Below are 18,838 nucleotides of genomic sequence, written 5' to 3'. Positions count from 1 at the left end.
TCTCTCAAAAATTTTATTTTTTATGAGACTACACTGCAAGAGGAAAAGACGGAGTGTAAAGGTAGCTCCTTTTGTTACATCTAGGAAATCATGGCATATTCTATCTCATTTGATCAGGTTACAGCTTGGAAATATCTTCAATCTCTCTTACACCTGCGCTGCACTCGGCGCTCCTTTCGCTTATTCCTGGAGACGGGGAGCTTGCTATTGCATGGACCACGTCACAGTTTCCAGTTTTCAGAGAAAACACTCACTGGTGAAAGGAGTTTGGCTTGCAGACACTCACAGCATTGTATCATTCCTCACAGAATCACCATCATGAAATCACTCTCTGACAGAAACTTTTCCAGGGTGGGAAAGCAACTCAATAGAGCTTCTTCATTTGACTACCAAAATTCATGCTTCCTTTTCTGTGGTTATAATTTTGTCATGGGTAAGGAAGATAATAAGGCCTTTGTCTTTAGGACTCAAATTTAAAGTATTTACATTTACGAAAATAAATGTGTCTGATGCATAGGCAAGACGATGAACCAGATAATACCTTGCTTCCAATAAATTGAAAAGACAGTATGCATTTGAGAAAGAGATGCTATTTCTACTCTCAGCTGAACTCTGGCTCACCATCTGCCAGATCTCAGCCAGTCAACAGCTCTCTCTGTGCACCCGTAGAATATTAGGGAAGTTTTCTACAAGCTCAGATTATAGAAAACAGTTAAGCTTTCACAAGCCTGGATTTTATAAATTTCACTTTGTTAATGACATCGCTGAAAACATATCCTGGTTCTGTGAGACAGTTTCCTCATCTCCATTTTTTGGCTGTAATTCATACTGAGCCAACTAGCTCAGAATGGAGATTTCCAAGTTTTTTTTTTTTAGCTCTAACATCATTCCTCAAAATAATCAAGCAATTTGCCCCATTTATCTGCACATCTGCCAACATGTGTCATTTCTAGGTATAAACATTATCCAGATAAGTCTCTGTGACATCCTGCTATAGTCTGAATGTTTGTGTCTCCCCAAAATTCATACATTGAAGCCCAATGTGATGTGTTTGGAGGTGGAGCCTTTGGAAGAGATTAGTGCTTTTAAAAGGAGAGACAGAAGAAAGATCATTTCTCTCTCTCTCCCTGCGACTTCTCCCATTCTCTTCCTCTCCCTCTCCCTTCCCCTACCATGTGAGAACCCAGCAAGAAGACAGCCATCTGCGAATCAGGAAAATGGCCTTCCTCAGACCTTACCATGATGCCATTCTGATCTCAGATTTCCCAGCCCCCAAAACCATGAGAAATCAATTTCTTTTGCTTTCGTCACCTAGTCTACAGTATTCTGTTACAGCAACCCAGACTGACTGAGAAATATCTGTATATGGAACATTATGTATCACACAAAAATCCCATAAACTATATTGTATGGCATAGAAAACATTCAAGTTATTTGAAAAGGCAGGGCAAACACTAGATGTTCTGTATGATTCCATTTTTTTTAAACAGGCTTAATTTACTTTATTTTCCTTATACAAAAATTATGTAGTGGCCACAGCTGGAGCCTGGGTGCTCTGCACAGAAGCCCTGGTGTGGGTGTTCACAAGATGGTCAGTGAGTTCCTGACAGGGAGACTTGGTGAACACAGTCTCTTCCCAGCAGTCGGGGATGTGAGCTGTAGGTCTTAGAGATGGCTACGAAGGTGACCTTGGCCGAATTTCTCAGGGTAGCAGTGCAGCTCCTGGCTGAGGTGTAGTACTCATGGATACCAACCACCACCAGCAGCTTTAGGGGCCAGGGACTCAGATGATGCCAGTGCCCCTGGGTGCAGGGATTAGGCACACCAGCACGGAGCCACAGTGCGTGGTCACCTTAAAAGAGATGCTATGGGGTTCCCCCAGTAGCCTCCCTGCCCCAGAAAAATAGAGAGCTTGGCCAGAATGATGACCCCACAGGATGGCAGGGGCTACTTCCTTTGAGCACTTAAGACCCAGACTAACATGTCCATTGTAGTCCTCAGTGGTGACAGATGCCTTGAACCCAGTCATCTAGCCTGCACATGTCTGCTTTTGCAGGGGCATAATCTTCAAAACCTCCTCCTTGAGGAATGGCTCCAAGAAAAAGTCAATGATGTCAGATTCCTTGATGGGGGGAGAAAAGATTCTCATGTCCTGGACCAGGCAGCCCAATGTGGTGACGGGGATCCACTCCTTATCCTCCTCCTTGCCCCCGAGAGCTCCACAGCCTTGACCCTGATCCTAACTCCAGCCGCGACCTGGGCCTGGATGCTGCCACCAAATCCTCCACGGAGGCTACTGCGGCCTCCCATTCCAGAGCTCCAGGGCCTTCTTGCAGCACGAGCGTCATCCGCCATTTGGTGTTTCCTGGGAAAAGAAATGATCCCAATTTTTAAGCCAATATATCGTGTAACCGAAGTTTCCTATTCCTCATATCCCTTTTAAATGGTCTGTTTACTCCAGAAAAAGATACTGGAAAAGCGAGCACTGTGTCTTAGGTCACTCCAGCTGGCCCCCCTGTGAGCGCAGTGGCTCTGTGGCATCTTCCAGCTTTGTCACCAACCACATCTTGCCTGTCAAACCCTTCTGAACCCCAAACCCACAAGTTACTGTTTCCTCTCCAGGAACCTACCTAGAGAGTAATATAAAACGGGCCTTACCTTATTTGATCGTCCTGACCCTTTCTTGTCGACAACACCACCATTAAAAACTGTACTAAGTGGCTGAGGAAATTGAAGGAAATGATGTGGGAAGAGCAAAGCTAAAGAAATGCTCAAAATATGACTTTTACCAAAGTCCAGAAGAGAGATCCCCAAAACTTAACCCCATCATAGGAATCCTCTTGTAGGAATAATACCATTCTTTTTCATTTTTTAAATTGATTTCAGAGAGAGAGAGAGAGAGAGAGAGACATCAATTTGTTGTCCCACTTATTTATGCATTCATTGATTGCTTCTTATATGTGCCCTCCCAGAGATCAAACCCACAACCGTGTGTATTGGGAGGATGTTCTAACCAACTGAGCTGCCAGCCAGGGCAAAATAATTTCATTCTTAATCTGAACCCCCCCCTCCCCCCGCAGGCTGTAAGTTTCTTCCTTCACTCAAACATCCCTTTCCCTTTACATATTTAAATATGTAAAATTTACACATTTTGTAAAATGCTACCTTCAAACATTTCACTCTAAGATCCACTTACTGGAAATCATATGAGAGCAAAGTCATGGAACTCAGATTTCTGAAACTGTAAAACAGTGCAGAAAGTAATCAAATAGCTGGTATACTAGTTAAGAGTGCTTTTATTTAGTTAGGCACTGACTTGTTTAGTACATCCTTCAAGAGTGCTGTCAAAATTTCCAGAACTCATCGGGACGTCATAAACCCCATAAAAATATTGAGAACCCAAACCCATGTTGTTTTATTTTTTTATTTTAATGCACATTTCTTTTATTATGAGAGATGATGACCTTCTATTTATAGGGATGGAATTAGGATAAAAAGAATCACCTATCTTTTCATCACACTTGGTTAGACTTGTTAAGAACAAAGAAAGCTCACAATCCTTTCAGTTTTTGAGTGAGTGAATCAATGAAGACTCAACTTGTACTGAGAAAAGATTTATCAACATTTGTATGATAGCAAAAACTACATTCATTTCTCTAATACTTTTTAAAAGTGAGTTATAATTGACATGATATTATACTAGTTTCAGGTATACGACATAATGATTTTATGTGTATATATAGTTGTCAACATTCACTGAATAAATTATTTTATCTCTAACTGTGTTCTAAAGCATTCTGACAACTTTTGTGTAAATTATAGTTTGATGATTATCTGTGATACCCTACTTTGTCCCCCACTATTATAGTTTAAAAGATCATTATCAATTTATATCTACACATAAAAGAACTAATGGAAATAAAACGAAAATGTTTTCTGTAATAATCCCTCAGAACTGGAACTATGACTGAATTTTTAAAAACTGTCTTGTATTCTCCATTTTTCTGCAATGAAAATGCATTATCTTTGTAATCAGAAAAAAAAAACTATTGTTAAATGGGTCTGCTACTGATAAATGGCCAATAACTGACACAAAAGCAAGTGCCTTGAGACTTCATTAACAAAGAAATACCAAATATACAATAATAGCACTATTAACCTTTGAAAAGCTACTTATTTATAGAACTGAAGGCAAAAGAACCAGAAATTTGTAAGCTATAAGTCTAACTGATAATTCTCCAACATTATTGAAACTCTGGGGTTGCATTTCCAGCTGTGACAGAGTAATGGAGGATAATGGAATTATCCTTTCACCATAAGCAACTAGAAAACGGGAGGAAATATAGGAAAGATAATTTTCAGATATCAGACAACATGTAGTGCAGGCCTGTGATCCCTGACAGAAGGGAAACAAATAAGGTGAACCCCGCAATTGCCCAGGCCTTCGGCCTGGAGACAGAAAATAGTCTGTGGCACAGGGCAGGGGAATCCCAGCTAAGTAGGAGAGGTAGAGATTATAGTTCAAGAAGGCTGACGGGGCTGAATTTGAGAATAATTCTCAAATAATTCTGAGAAAGGAGAATGATAGAAAGAATTCCAAAAATCTGAATAGGGATTCTTTTTAGTATTTGACTATTATTGATCTATAAATACCAACCTATACTCTGTAAGGTGGCATCCCACAGCACCCACCAAAAAGTGACTTCCAAAAGCTCCAGATGATGGCAGCGTAGGAGGATGTTGAACTCACCTCTTCCCATGAGCATAATTAAAAAAACCAAAACATGTATATAGGTAGCAATTACTCCAGTGAACAACTGACTGCTTAATAAACAGCTCCTGACAACAAACAAAAGGAGACAATAGAGAAGGCTGGGAAGCCAAGGAGCCCTCCAGGAGCTACAGAAACTCTCCTGACCAGAGGAGTCAGTGAGTGCCATTGTTTAAACGGACAGGAGATTTATTTTGGTGCTTTGTCCTACTTGCAAGATTACCTCAGGGCAGAGTGTACACAGCTAGTATCTGGAGCCTTTTGTCTCTGAACAAAAAGGAATGAGCAAGAACAGCAAGGCATAAAACAATAAGGTATCATTACACCCACCTGGCCTTGCTGCCCAGATCTGTACTGGCTTGGCAAGTTAGTGCCCCAGGTGCCATAAATGCCTGCTGGCTACAAGCAGCTTCCAAAAAAAATACCCAGCACATAAAGCCTACACACAGGTCTCTTCTACACAGGACTTCAAGACTGGAGAGCTGCATGAACTCTCTGGGGACTGCAGGAACTCTCTGGGATTAGAGGGGCTGATGAGTGCCATTGTTGCTGTCTCTCTCCCCCTTTAGAGAACGGGCAGGGGCTCCATCCAGGTGCTCTGGCCTGCCTGAAAGGTTGCTGCAGTGCGTTCCTGACACACCACTCAAGCCCATTGTGGCCCAAACGCGAGGAGAAAGAAGAGCCAATAGGGCACTACTACATACCTGGCATTCCCATCTAGCATTGCTCTGGCTTTATAAGCCAGTGCCTCAGACACCTTAGGTTTTTGCTCAGCTTTTACTGGCCTCCCCAAACCACCAGGCACAGACCGTCTACACAGAACATGCTTCTAAATCAGGCCACTTTTCCAAGACTGGAAGAGACAGCTATTTTGTCTAACTCTTATAAACAAACACTGAAAGTCAAACAAACTAAAATGACAGAATAACTCTTAAATGAAGAAACAATAAAAACTCACTCCCCCCCCCAAAAAAAATTAAGGAAATGAAAATAAGTACTTTGCTTGATAAAGAATTCAAAGAAACAGTCCTAAGGATGCTCACCACACTTGAGAGTGGAATAGAGGAACTCAAGCAAAATGTCAACAAAGAGATAGAAAGTTTTTAAGAAAGGACCGAGGAGACATGAAGAATACAATAACTGAAATGAAAAACACATTAGACGGAATCAACAGCAGATTGGCTAACACAGAAAAATGAATCAGTGACCTGCAAAACAGACTAGTGGAAATTAACCAATCAAAACAACAGAAATAAAAAAGAATTCTTTTTTAAAAAATATTTTTTAATTTATTTTTACAGAGAAGGGAAGGGAAGGAGAAAGAGTGGGAAAGAAACATCAATGTGTGGTTGCCTCTCATGTGTCCCCTACTGGGGACCCGGCCTGCAACCCAGGCATGTGCCCCAACTGGGAATCAAACCAGCAACCCTTTGCTTCACAGACCCATGCTCAACCCACTGAGCTACACCAGCCAGGGCAAAAAAGAATTCTTAAAAATGAACATAGTTTAAGGGACCTCTGGGATAACATCAAGACTCAAACATTCACATTATAAGGATCCCAGAAGGAGAAGAAAGAAAGAAACAGAAACTTTATTTAAAGAAACAATGGATGGAAACTTTCCTAACTTGGGAAAAGAAACAGACATCCAGGCCTTGGAAGCACAGAGTGCTCCAGACGAGATGAGGCCAAGGAGACCCACACCAAGACACATTGTAGTTAAAGTGGCAAAAGTTAAAGATAAAGAGACAATCTTGAAGGAAGCAAGTGAAAAATGACTTACATGCAAAGGCTATTGGCTGATTTCTCACCAGCAACTTTGTAAGACAGAAAAGAATGGCAGAACATCTTCAAAAATGCTAAAAGAAAGACATCTACAGCCTGGAATAATTCACTCAGCAAAGTTATCATTCAGATTGAAGGAGAGATCATGAGTTTCCTGGACAAACAAAAACTAAAAGTCTTCATGACCATTCAACCAGCTTTACAAGAAATATTAAAGTGTCTTCTTTAAGTAGAAAAAGAAAGGTCATAACCAGTAATAAGAAAATATGAGAAACCTCACAGGTAAAGCTGAATATTTAATAAATACACCAAAACAGATATTTAAAAAGCAACTATGAAGGTTAAAAGAGAAAAGGTATCTAACTCAACTCAAAACCACGATAAGTAGTTGTGAGACACAACTCAAAATATGTAAAATATAGCATCATAACATAAATCATGGAGAGGGTAGTAAAAATGTAGACCTTATAGAATACATCTGAACTTAAACATCTATCAGCTTAGAATAGACTGCTATAGATAAATAATAATACACACAAACCTAATGGTACCATAATCAAAAACCTGAGAAAGATGCACAAAGAACAAAAAGAAAATACTACACTAAACAAACACATTAAAGAAACCAAAAACCATAAGGGAAGTAAGTGATCAAAAGAAGAAAAAAGGAACAAGAGGACAACCATAAAACAACCTAACAACAATTAGCAAAATAACGATAAGCACATACTTATCAATAACTAATGTAGTCAGATTGAATACTCCAATGAAAAGATATGGGGTGGCTGAATGGATTAAGAATCATGATCCATCTCTATGCTGCTTCCAAGAGACTCGCTGTGAACTGAAAGACACATGCAGACTCAAAGTGGAGAGATGGAAAAAGATATTCCATGGAAATAGAAATGGAAAAAAAGGGCTAGCATAGCAACATGCATAGACATAAAATAGACTGTAAAACAAAAAATGTAAAAAATAAAAAGGGAGGATTACATAATTTTAAAGAAGTTAATTCAAGAAGAGGATATAATAATTGTAAGTACCTATGCACCCAACATAGAAGCACCTAAATATATAAAGCAATTATTAATAACCATAAAGGGAGAAAACCACAATAATACAATAGTAGTAGAGGATTTTAAGAACCCATTCACATCGATGAATAAACCATTTATACAAAAAATTAATAAAATAACGGGCTTAAGTGTCACATCAGATGAGACTGACTTAATAGATCCCAAAACTGCAGAATACACTTTTTTTCAAACACACATGGAACATTCTCCAGGATCACATATTACAGAACTGCAGAATGGTCCCCCTTTCTCTGCATCCTCACCAGCATCTGTTGTTTCTTGGTTTATGGATGATAGTTATTCCAGCAGGTATGAGGTGATAGTTCATTGTGGTTTTAATTTGCATCTCTCTGATGATTACTGACGTTGAGCATCTTTTCATATGTCTATTGACCACCTGTTTATCCTCTTCGGGGAAGTGTCTATTCAGGTCCTTTGCCCATTTTTTAACTCAGCACCAAAACAAAGAAACAAAAAAACAACAATTAATCCAATTATATTTCTACTTTTTAAAGGTCAAAGAATCTGTAGTGTTATCACTCCTAATACTGACAATTTGTATATACTTTTTTTGCCATAGCTGATCAGTCTAGCTACAGGTTTGTCAGTTTTATTTTTTATTTTTAACAAAGCCAATTTTGGTCGAATTCATTTTCTTTATTGTTTATCCATTTACTATTTTGTTAATAATTCAGTTATTTTTATTATTTCTTTCTAATATTGACTTTGCATTCAATTTGCCTTTTTGTTCTTTTTTTAAAGGTCTCATGTATTTATTATTGAAACAACGTACTAGTGCAGGGAAAAAATAGGCAAAGAGAAAAATCATTCTTCTAATAACTTCCCAGTAAAAATACCCAACTGTCCAGATAGTAGTGAGCATTTCAGTGATGTGATAGCAGGCAGGTAACCTGGATACAGCATAAATGTGAGCCATCTCTTATGTGCAGTTCTTTCTAGACTCACATTGGTTCTTTTTCAATATCTCCTCTTAGAGTTGTATCTGATTTTAATGGGCCAGTTCTACTTGTTTTTTGGCCCGGAAGCTCTTGATCTTGAAAGTGTTGTGAGAAGACACGGGAAAGGAGCATGGACTGCAGGCACCGTGATGACGGAGAAAGAGAGCTTGTTCTGTTTTCCTAAAGGAAAAGCTAAGATCAGTGATATATATGTTTCTCGATGTTTTTCATTACATTGCACTGGTAAACTAATTACTAAAATTCTGCACCACACCAAAAAAAAATCTGATATTCTAAAATTAGATTGCAGTGATGGTTGCAGAACCTTGTGAATACCAAAATATTATTGAATTGTACACTATAAATCAGTGAATTGTGTAGTATGTAAATCATAAATCATATCTCAATAGGGCTATTAAAAATAGAAAACAGGAGAGCTTTTTTCAACATGGGTATAAGTAAAGATTGCTTAAAATGATACAAAATATATAAATAAACTATATCTTCTAAATTCTGAAACTATAAACTCTAAAAGAAATAAATAATAAACTAAATTCCCTCAAAATTTATAAGTTTATCTCTTCAAAAAACACCACGAAGAAAACAAAATGGGAAACTAGATGTTGGGAGGATACCTATGATACAAATATCTGATAAATGACTTGTATTTGTAATATATAAGGAACTCTTACAACTCAATAATAAGACAAACAGCTGCATTTTTAAAAAGTGAGGGGAACACACAGATATTCATAGCAGCTTTATTTAAAATTTCCAGCAAAGCTTTCATTTAGAATGGAAGGACAGATAAAGTGCTTCTCAGATAAGGTCAAGTTCAAGGAGTTCATCATCACCAAGCCCTTATTATATGAATGCTAAAGGGACTTATATAAGAAAAAGAAGATGAAAAATATTAACAGTGAAAGGACAGCAAACTCACAGTTATTAACAACCACACCTAAACAAAAGCAAACCAAGAGGACAGCTAGATCAGGAGTGGAACCATAGAAATGAAGAACACACGGAGGGTTAGCAACAGGGGAGTGGGAGGAGGAGAAGGGAGGAGAAGGTACAGAAAGTAGCATAGACGATAGGTAGAAAATAGATGGGGGGAGGGCAAGAATAGTAGGGGAAATATAGAATCCAAAGAACTTGAGACATGTGGTTATAAACTAAGAGGGGGAGAATGGTGGGGGAGGGGGTGTGCGGGTGGAGGAGAATGAAGGGGGGAATAGAACAACTGTAATGGTATAATCAATAAAATATATTTTAAAAAATTTCCAAAACTTGGAAGCAATCAAGATGTCCTCTAGTCGGTAGATGAATAAATAAACTGTGTTGCATCCAGACAGTGGAATACCATACAGCACTAAAAAGAAATTAGCTAGCAGGTCATGAAAGGACATGGAGAAATCATAAATGCATATTACTAAATAAAAGAAGCCAATAAAAACAGGCTGTATACTGTGTGATTCCAACCTCACGACATTCTGGAAAAGGCAAAACTATAAAGACAGTAAAAAGATGAGTGGTCTCCCAGGGTTGGGGTGAGGGGAGAATAAGTGGAATACAGAGGATTTCTAGGGAAGTAAATATACTCCACGTGATACAGTAACAAAGCACACACACTGTTAACATGGGTCCAAATCCATAGAGTGTGGAACACATAGCAACAGAAAAGAAAAACCTAACACCTCTCAAAATTCACCAGTAGGAACAGAATACAAAAAGGGTATAACTGCAAGTCACGAACTTCAAAACGTGGCTATTGAGGAAAGAAACAAGAGATTCTGGCACAGCAAATTACTGTTTCCAATGCCACTATAGCCTCCCAGCTCAGTACCAGTGGGGGTTGGACAAATTCCTGAGATTTCTCATGACTATACTAAGGAAAGAGGGGCGTTGGACAAACTCCTTAGAGTTCTTCTCACCAAACCAAAGTGAAGTTTGGCTGCCCACTGCCACCAAAAGGCAAACTAGAGGCAGAGGCTGGTGAGAAAGGAAAAAGGGTTTTATTTGAATGCTGAACATCCGGGAGGATGGGGGACTCCCTCCTCTGGCCCCAGCTGGCAGGAACTGGAGTTGCCTAGACGAGGCTCTGGGCCATTCATGAGTTCCTCAAGTGACTCCTCCAGTTTCCCACCCTCAGCCTGCTCCCAGTGGTCTGGATAGGCGGTGTATCATTCTCACAAATGCCTCCCAACCTTGGAAAGACAGACTCAGGAGGTTAGTAAGCAGCCTAAGGAAGTACTCATCATGCCTCAATTTCAAGATGAGTAGACACAGGAAGAGCCCCAGGGAACTATTAGGAATCTGGGGGCATTCCATCATGAAAGCAGGATGCATAGCCAACATGATGAATTAACTCCTGGTACTGGATATTTACTATTATTGCAGAAGAAAGAGTAAGGCCCAAATGACGCAACCAAGTCTGCTCCTACTTTTTCTGCCCTCGGTATCAGAAGAACGGACGGAAGCAGCATTTTAGCTCTACCTTGTCACCTGGAAGTGAGACATGCAAGTACCAGGGGTGGAAGTCATGGAGAATTGATCCTTACTGTCCCAGAGAACTGAAAGTCTGAGAAGAGCTGATCACACTCAGCTCAAACAAGCTAGAATCAGTTCGATGTGCTACAGAAAAACAGAGAGGAAAGGTCATAACATGTCCAGGAGGAGCCAGGAACTTAGTCCAAGAGAAAAAATACAAACCAGGCAAAAATTTTTTTAAAAATCCTTTCCATGAGTACCCGCTCTCTGGAAGACTATAAGAACAAGAATAAAATAGAGTGAGCTCAGAGATTAGATGATAAAACAATGCAACTCCCAAAACATTAAGAATGGTGAAAACAATTGTAGTTGTTTTGTACTCATTTTTAACAAGGACATGTTTTGTGTTTCACTATACATTACTACCCTCAACATTTTTAGAATTTGTCAATCTCTACCATGTTAAGAAACTAGCATTCTATTTGTTTTTGTTGCTATTCTGATTTGCTTTGTTTTATTTTTCAACTACAGTTTACATTCAATACTATTTGTATTAGTTTCAGGTGTGCATAGTGATTAGCTAATCATACACTTTACGAAGTGTTCCTCCCAATATTTCCTGTGCCTGCCTGGCACCATACATAGTTATTGTATGGTGTGCTTTATATTCCTATGACTATTTTATAACTACCTTTCTATTTCTAATTCATAAAATAATTTAATAAGGAGTGGTTGCACATTGACTCAGTGTATTTCAACTAGCACAAAATAAGCTATTTTGCAAGTTCCTTTTATTTCTTACATTACACTGACAAAGAACCTCAGTGCCTGCCCCAGAGCATATCCACACGAATGAGTGAGACGTTTCATCATATTTACTTTTAACAGCCAGACTTTCCCTTGTGTGGCAAATTTCATGACTCATTTTACAAAGGCAAGTTTTCCCACTACTTGTGTTTATAGGAATGCATTAGGGCTACAGGTTGTGTCAATACCTCATCCCCCAGATGTCTTGAAACTAGGAAGAAGAAAAGGCCAGTGAAATTGCACTTCATTCTTTGTACAGGCATGAGCTGTGGAGTCAGGCACATCTGAGTATGAATCCTTGCTCTACAGTTTATTAGTTGTGGCTTTGGGACACAACTTCGCTTCTCTAGGCACCAGTTTCTTACCCGACAATAGGGTCTGTAATATTTAATTGACAGGGTTAAATAAAAAATATATTCTAAGCAAGTACTTCAAAATGATGGTTTATATTATTAGTTGCTATTATTTTTTAATCCTTACCTGAGGATATGTTTACTGATTTTAGAGAGGGAGGAAGGGGGAGAGAGAGAAAGAGAAGAGAGAAAAATACCAATGTGAGAGACAAACTTCTATCAGTTGCTTTCTGTATGTGCCCTGAGAGAGGATTGAACTGGCAACCTAGATAGGTGCCCTGATTGGGAATTTAACCAGCAGACTTTTGGTATATGGCTGATACTCCAACTAACTGAGCCATCTGGCCAGTGCAAAATTACTGTTATTTTTAATTATTATATGCCTGGCACATAATAGATAATAAATATTTACTGAATGAATGATCTCTATAAAGAATTCAAAAATGAAAATGTTCTGCCCCCAAGAAATGTCCAAGCTAATCAAATAAACAGAAATAAAACTAGAATTCTAGGTCCTAATGACTTAATTTCATTACTCCGTTACCAAGTATTCTCTGTAACTAGACCTCAGCCTGGCTGCTGGGCACAGCCGCAGACTAATTCCTTCCCCCTTGTATTCTTCAGATGTGAGTAGTAGAAACCAACTCAAGGTAGCTTAAGTTAAAAGTGGAAATGCTATTATTTTGTGAAGTGAAGAGGATATTCTCTGTCAAGTTACTCTCACCGAAAGGCCCAAGGCCAGGGTGAGATTGGAGGACAGGAAACCGTAGGCTAGAAGACGAAAATCAAAATGCTTGACGATGAGGCAGAACTTGATTTAGTAAAGTTTTTCTTTGGAAAACTTGAGAAAGAAAAGTTCAGCATTTTCTTGAACCAAAGTAAACAGCACTTTCTAAATGAAAACAAATGAAGCAGTCAGCTCACCACTATGTGAGTCAATGTTTGCTCATTCTGATGACCAGAAAAATCTGGTTTTCTTTGTTAATTCTGATGTTATGAAATTTAGTAAATTTTTAATAAAGGGTAAAGAAAAGTAGTTCAGTCTTTAGTAAAAAAAAAAATGGAAAGGACTTCCCAACAGTAAAAAAGATTTGTTCTTATACATGAACTCCAGCTTCAGAATGAAAAGTGCCTTCGTTTTCAATGTTTCTGTCTGTCGAAGTTGATGGAATAGCCAGCTACTGGGATGTGGGAAAGGAACATGCCCATGGGAAGTGCGAAGGGCTGGGACCCGTAGTGGGAAAGGAAGCTGCGGGGGTGGAAGCGGTTGGCTGGGCGTGGCCTGTGTTGAGGCTCTCATCCTTGACAGCTGCTCTCAGAGGGCACAAAAACTTTGGTCCTTATAGCATTTGGAAATTCCTACATGCATTATTAACATGTAATCATGAGATTTCACATAAAAGCCCACATTTCCAATTTCTCTTGAAATCTGATAGCACTCCATAACGGCAGCTATCACTGAGTCAGACTGAAAAGTGGCTGCTCTTTCGGGGCAGAGCAGGCTCCCCATTGTCCATCTCCTCCGCGCACCTCCACTTTCTTCAGACATGGAGTCTGAGTGCCAATTGCAAAAAAAAAAAAAAGTGGACATGGCACAAAAATCTAGGAACTGACGTCTTCTGAGACCCATGGGCAGGAATACAGCTGAGTGTTAAGGGCTGGAACAAAAAAGTGGAAAGCTTCTGGGAACCACAGTTCATTCTCTCTCTGTATCTGTCTTTCTGTCTGTCTGTCTGTCTCCCCTTTCTCCCTCACCCCACTTCTCTCTAAATTTGGAGGTAAATATTTCCTCTTTGATCCCTCTCTGTGTGGCCACGCCTACTGCTTTAGTCTTTGCGCAGTGTATGATATATTTTAATCATTTCTCCCAGGCACCGGAAAAATCAAAGGCTGAAGTAACAAGTAAGACCTCACCTGGCCCCAGGCTCCCTTGGTCAGGGAGTTTTGGGTACCCTTCAGATACTCTCTTCAACAGTGGGATCCCATTTTTGGACTTATTTTCTTTGATTCCCATCAATTTCAGTGTACATTTTATGCCATCTTGTGACTTCTGCTGTTACTTAATTCCTCCTCTTTTTTCCGCTCTGGGAGTCTTATGGGACATTGGATGTTCAGTTCCAGCCAAGATGAAGTAAGTCAACTCATCATCTAGTCTCCCTTTTCCAGTGATTAAAAAAAAAGGATAAAATGCAAAAAAAAACCCATGCCAAATACATAAAACATCTGAAAAGTAAAAAATGTCAGGTTGATTGAGGGCTAAAGTCAACGCTTGAATAACAACACATAGCCTGAGTGAGTGTTATAGAGTTTTTTTCTTTTTTATCTCACGGATCTGACCTGGAATGGTGTATAAGGCACTGTTGAAAAAGTACGAGAAGAAATAACCTCTTGGTGACCAGAATATCAGGAAGAGCAGCCCTGCACAACAGAGAGCATAAGAGAAACCACAGATACTATCTCGCATGCTTTGTTTTCTCTTTTCTCTCCCAGCTCTGCCCTGAGACCAGCCCAGCCACTAGGCTCCATTGTCATAGCAGCAGAGGCAACATGGGACCTGAAATTCCCAAAGAAAATCCATCTCTCTATGGCAAGCAGGCTGTGCTGATCAAAGAATGGGAGCCACTCTCTGTCACTTTTTTTCTTTCTTTTTTCTTGTTGCCTTATTCCCAAAGACAACCCCTTACACAGAACACAAGAATAGTGCAGGAAACTAAAACTTGGAGAGAGCCCTAGCTTTTTAGCCATAAGAACCAGGAAAAGGAGGCCCCCTATGGGATGGAGACCCTAGGGAAATGTCAGAGAGGAAAGGATACCTTTTAACTCTAATTGGGGCCCTACATAAAGTCCCAGAGGGTACGCCCAGCGATGCACATGCATAGCAAAGGCTTCAAACACCAAACAACAAAGCCCCAGGCTGAACTCTGAGTAGAACGTGTGACAGACAGACCCAAATAGCATAACAAATGCTTGAAAACTGAATCACCACTAGAGTCACAAAAGGTGAGAACAACTTGCACTCTAAACCTAAGCCAATTAATACCTGCTAACATAAGCAAACAAGAAATTCAACATTCTCCAGAGGATTTTAGCAGAAGCTGGAATCTCATACCATAATGTTCAAAGTATTCTGGATACAATCCAAAATTACTTAATGCACAAAGAACGAGGGAAATCTGACCAGTGTGCAGGAGAAGAGAAAATTAACAGATGCCAACCTCAGTATTACTCCCACTGGGATTGCCAGACACAGACCTTAAAACCTCTATTATAACCAGGAGATAAGGATGAATATTCTTGAAATGAATAGAAGGATAAAGTTCTCAGCAGAGAAAAATAATTTTTGAAGTAGAGTTAAATGGCGATTTTTAAACTGTAAGATAAAATATCTGAAGTGAACAATTCACCAGATGAGCTCCACAGCAGAATGGAGATGACAGAGGAAAGAGAACTTCAAGATAGATCAATAGAAATTACATAAGAAAAAGAACAGACAGAAAAAGATTAAGAAAAAATAAGGAAACCTTAAGGGGCTTGTCAATTTAACATTCATATCATTGGAATGAAACATTCATCTCATTGGAATCTTCAGAGGAGAAAAGAAAGAGATTGATTCAGAAATATATTTGAAGAATGTCAGAAAACTTTCCAAATTTGGTGGAAGACATATGTTTTCAGATTCAAGAAACTCAGTAAATACCAATCAGATTAAGATAAAAAAATTATACCCAGACAGATCATAATCAAACTGTTGAAAACCAAAAGTAAAGAAAACATCTTAAAGTAGCTGGAAAATAAATTACACATTAAGGAAACTATGCCTGCAGATTTCTTATCAGAAACTACGGCAGCCAGAAAACGGTCAGATAATATCTTCAAAATGCAGGAAAATAAATAAATAAACAAACAAACAAACAAATAACTGAAAGGAAAGGACTGCCAGAATTCTATATCCAGCAAAAATATCCTTCAGAAATATAGACAAAACAAAAGCATTCTCAGATGAAAGGAAACTAAGAGAATGTATCACCAGCAAAATTTTAAAAAATGCTAAATAAAGTTTTTCTGGATGAGGGGAAATTATACCAGAGGAAAATATAGAACTTAAGAAATAAAGAAAGAACAAGAAAAATGATGAATATTTGGATAAAGAGTATTTTTTCTTCTTAAATTCTTTAAAATATGTATAACTGTTCAAGGACAAAATTGTAACATTGTTTGTAATGTTTCAGTGTATCTAGGTGTAATATAAATGACAACCACAACATAAAGGGGGAGAGTGAAGAACCTATGTGGTTATAGGCATCTATATTTTTTTTTGGTGTATTATGCTTTATTATTTGAAGAAAGTTAAAACACACTATAATGCAAAAAAGATGTGCAGTGTATGGAGAAGGTGCTATGACTGATCAAATGTGTCAAAAGTGGTTTTCTTTTTTTAAATTTTTTGAAGATTTTATTGGGAAGTTTTGTACATATTCAATACTTAATATTCTCCCTATTTTGTACTCATTTTTCTTTTTCTTTTTTTAAATATATTTTATTGATTATACCATTACAGTTGTTCTATTCCCCTCCTTCAATCCCTTCCACCTGCACCCTCCCTCCCCCACCATTCTGCCCCCCTTAGTTTATAACCACGTGTCTCAAGTTCTTTGGATTCTATATTTCCCCCACTATTCTCACCCTCCCCCCTATCTATTTTCTACCTACCATCTATGCTACTTTCTGTGCCTTCTCCCCCCTTCTCCCCCTCCCACCCCCCTGTTTCTAACCCTCCATGTGTTCTTCGTTTCTATGGTTCCACTCCTGATCTAGCTGTCCTCTTGGTTTGCTTTTGTTTTAGGTGTGGTTGTTAATAACTGTGTGTTTGCTGTCCTTTCACTGTTCATATTTTTTATGTTCTTTTTCTTATATAAGTCCCTTTAGCATTTCATATAATAAGGGCTTGGTGATGATGAACTCCTTCAGTTTTACCTTGCCTGGTAAGCACTTTATCTGCACTTCCATTCTAAATGAAAGTTTTGCTGGATAAAGCAATCTTGGGTGTAGGTCTTTGGATTTCATGACTTGGAATACTTCTTTCCAGCCCCTTCTTGCCTGTAAGGTCTCTTTTGAGAAATCCGCTGACAGTCTGATGGGTACTCCTTTGTAGGTGACTGTCCCCTTATCCCTTGATGCTTCTAGGATTCTCTCCTTCATTTTGGTCTTGGCTAATGTAATTATGATGTGCCTTGGTGTGTTCCTTCTTGGGTCCAACTTCTTTGGCACTCTCTGAGCTTCCTGGATTTCCTGGAAGTCTATTTCCTTTGCCAGACTGGGGAAGTTCTCCTTTATTATTTGTTCAAATACGTTTTCCACTCGTGGCTGTTTCTTTCCCCCTTCTGGTACCCCTATAATTCGGATGTTGGAACGTTTAAAGATGTCCTGGAGGTTCCTAAGCCTCTCCTCATTTTTTTGAATTCTCATTTCTTCATTCCTTTCTGGTGGGATGTTTTGTTCTTCCTTCTGGTCCATTCCATTGATTTGAGTCCCCGTTTCCTTTCCATCACTATTGGTTTCCTGTGCATCTCCCTTCATTTCAATTAGTTTAGCCTTCATATGTTCCTCTAATTTGTGACTTTGTTCCTCTAATTTGTGACTATAATCTACCAGTTCTGTGAGCATCCTGATAAATAGTGTCCTGAATTGTGCTTCTGAGAGGCTGGCAATTTCTCGGTCGCTTAGAGTTATTGGCTCTGGGACTTTGAGTTCTTCTTGTGCCATCTTTCGGGTTGTTCGTGCCTGTTCCATAGCAGGATCAGAGCCCTAAAGTGTTCACTAGAACAGGGCAACTAAGTCGCTGGGTTGTGACGCTGTATGTGGGGGCGGGGTCAAAGAGGGACAATGGCTCTCACTGGTATTGCAGGGCAACTAAGTCGCTGGGTTGTGACGCTGTATGTGGGGGCGGGGTCAAAGAGGGACTCTGGCATCCCATCTACTGCCTGCCGCCGCAGCCCTCACCGGTGCCGCAGTTGCTGCGGTCACCTGGCCCACGCGTTTCGTCCCACTGCTCGCGAGTGTGCCACCGCTGTCAGCCCTTGCCCCCTGGGGCCTGCGTGGTCCGTCTCACTGTGCGCGAATATGCGCCCGCGGTCTGCCCCGCACCCCAACTGGTTCTCGTCTGCCTGGGCGCCTGGGTCGGGGGCCCTGTCCTGCCCGACCCTGCTTGCTGCTGGCTCCGCCCCTCTTACCGTCCCCGTTGAACGGTTAGATGTAGTCGGACTTCCGTATAATTCAATTTTCTGTCCTTTGGTTGTGTCTTTGTTTCTCCAAACCTTTGTTTTATTCAAACTTGGTTGTGGGAGAAGGCACAGTGTTTCCACCTATGCCTCCATCTTGGCGGAAGTCTCCTAGGCATCTATATTTCACTTAAAGTTGTAAAATATTAGTTCTATGAATACTGTGAAAAGTTAGGTATATACTTTATCCTTAGAACAACTACTAAAAAATACATAAAAGATACACAGTCAAAGAGCTAACAAATAAATCAAGGTGAAATATTCAAATAATCTAAAAGAAGCCGGTAAAAAGAATAAAACACCTCGGGGTATATAGAAAACA

At 39.5% G+C, this 18,838-nt stretch overlaps 1 pseudogene; it reads right to left on the bottom strand.

Annotated features, from left to right (window-relative positions):
• Window positions 1-1,138: 1,138 nt before the first annotated feature.
• Window positions 1,139-8,769, bottom strand: LOC118979823 (40S ribosomal protein S2-like; annotated as a pseudogene).
• Window positions 8,770-18,838: the final 10,069 nt, after the last annotated feature.

This window comes from Sturnira hondurensis, unplaced genomic scaffold (assembly GCF_014824575.4).
Source record: "Sturnira hondurensis isolate 20B ecotype Veracruz unplaced genomic scaffold, ASM1482457v3 Scaffold0000396, whole genome shotgun sequence".
NCBI lineage: Eukaryota > Metazoa > Chordata > Mammalia > Chiroptera > Phyllostomidae > Sturnira > Sturnira hondurensis.
The sequence above is the reverse complement of the archived record's forward strand: the minus strand, read 5'-3'. Positions and strand labels throughout refer to the sequence as shown.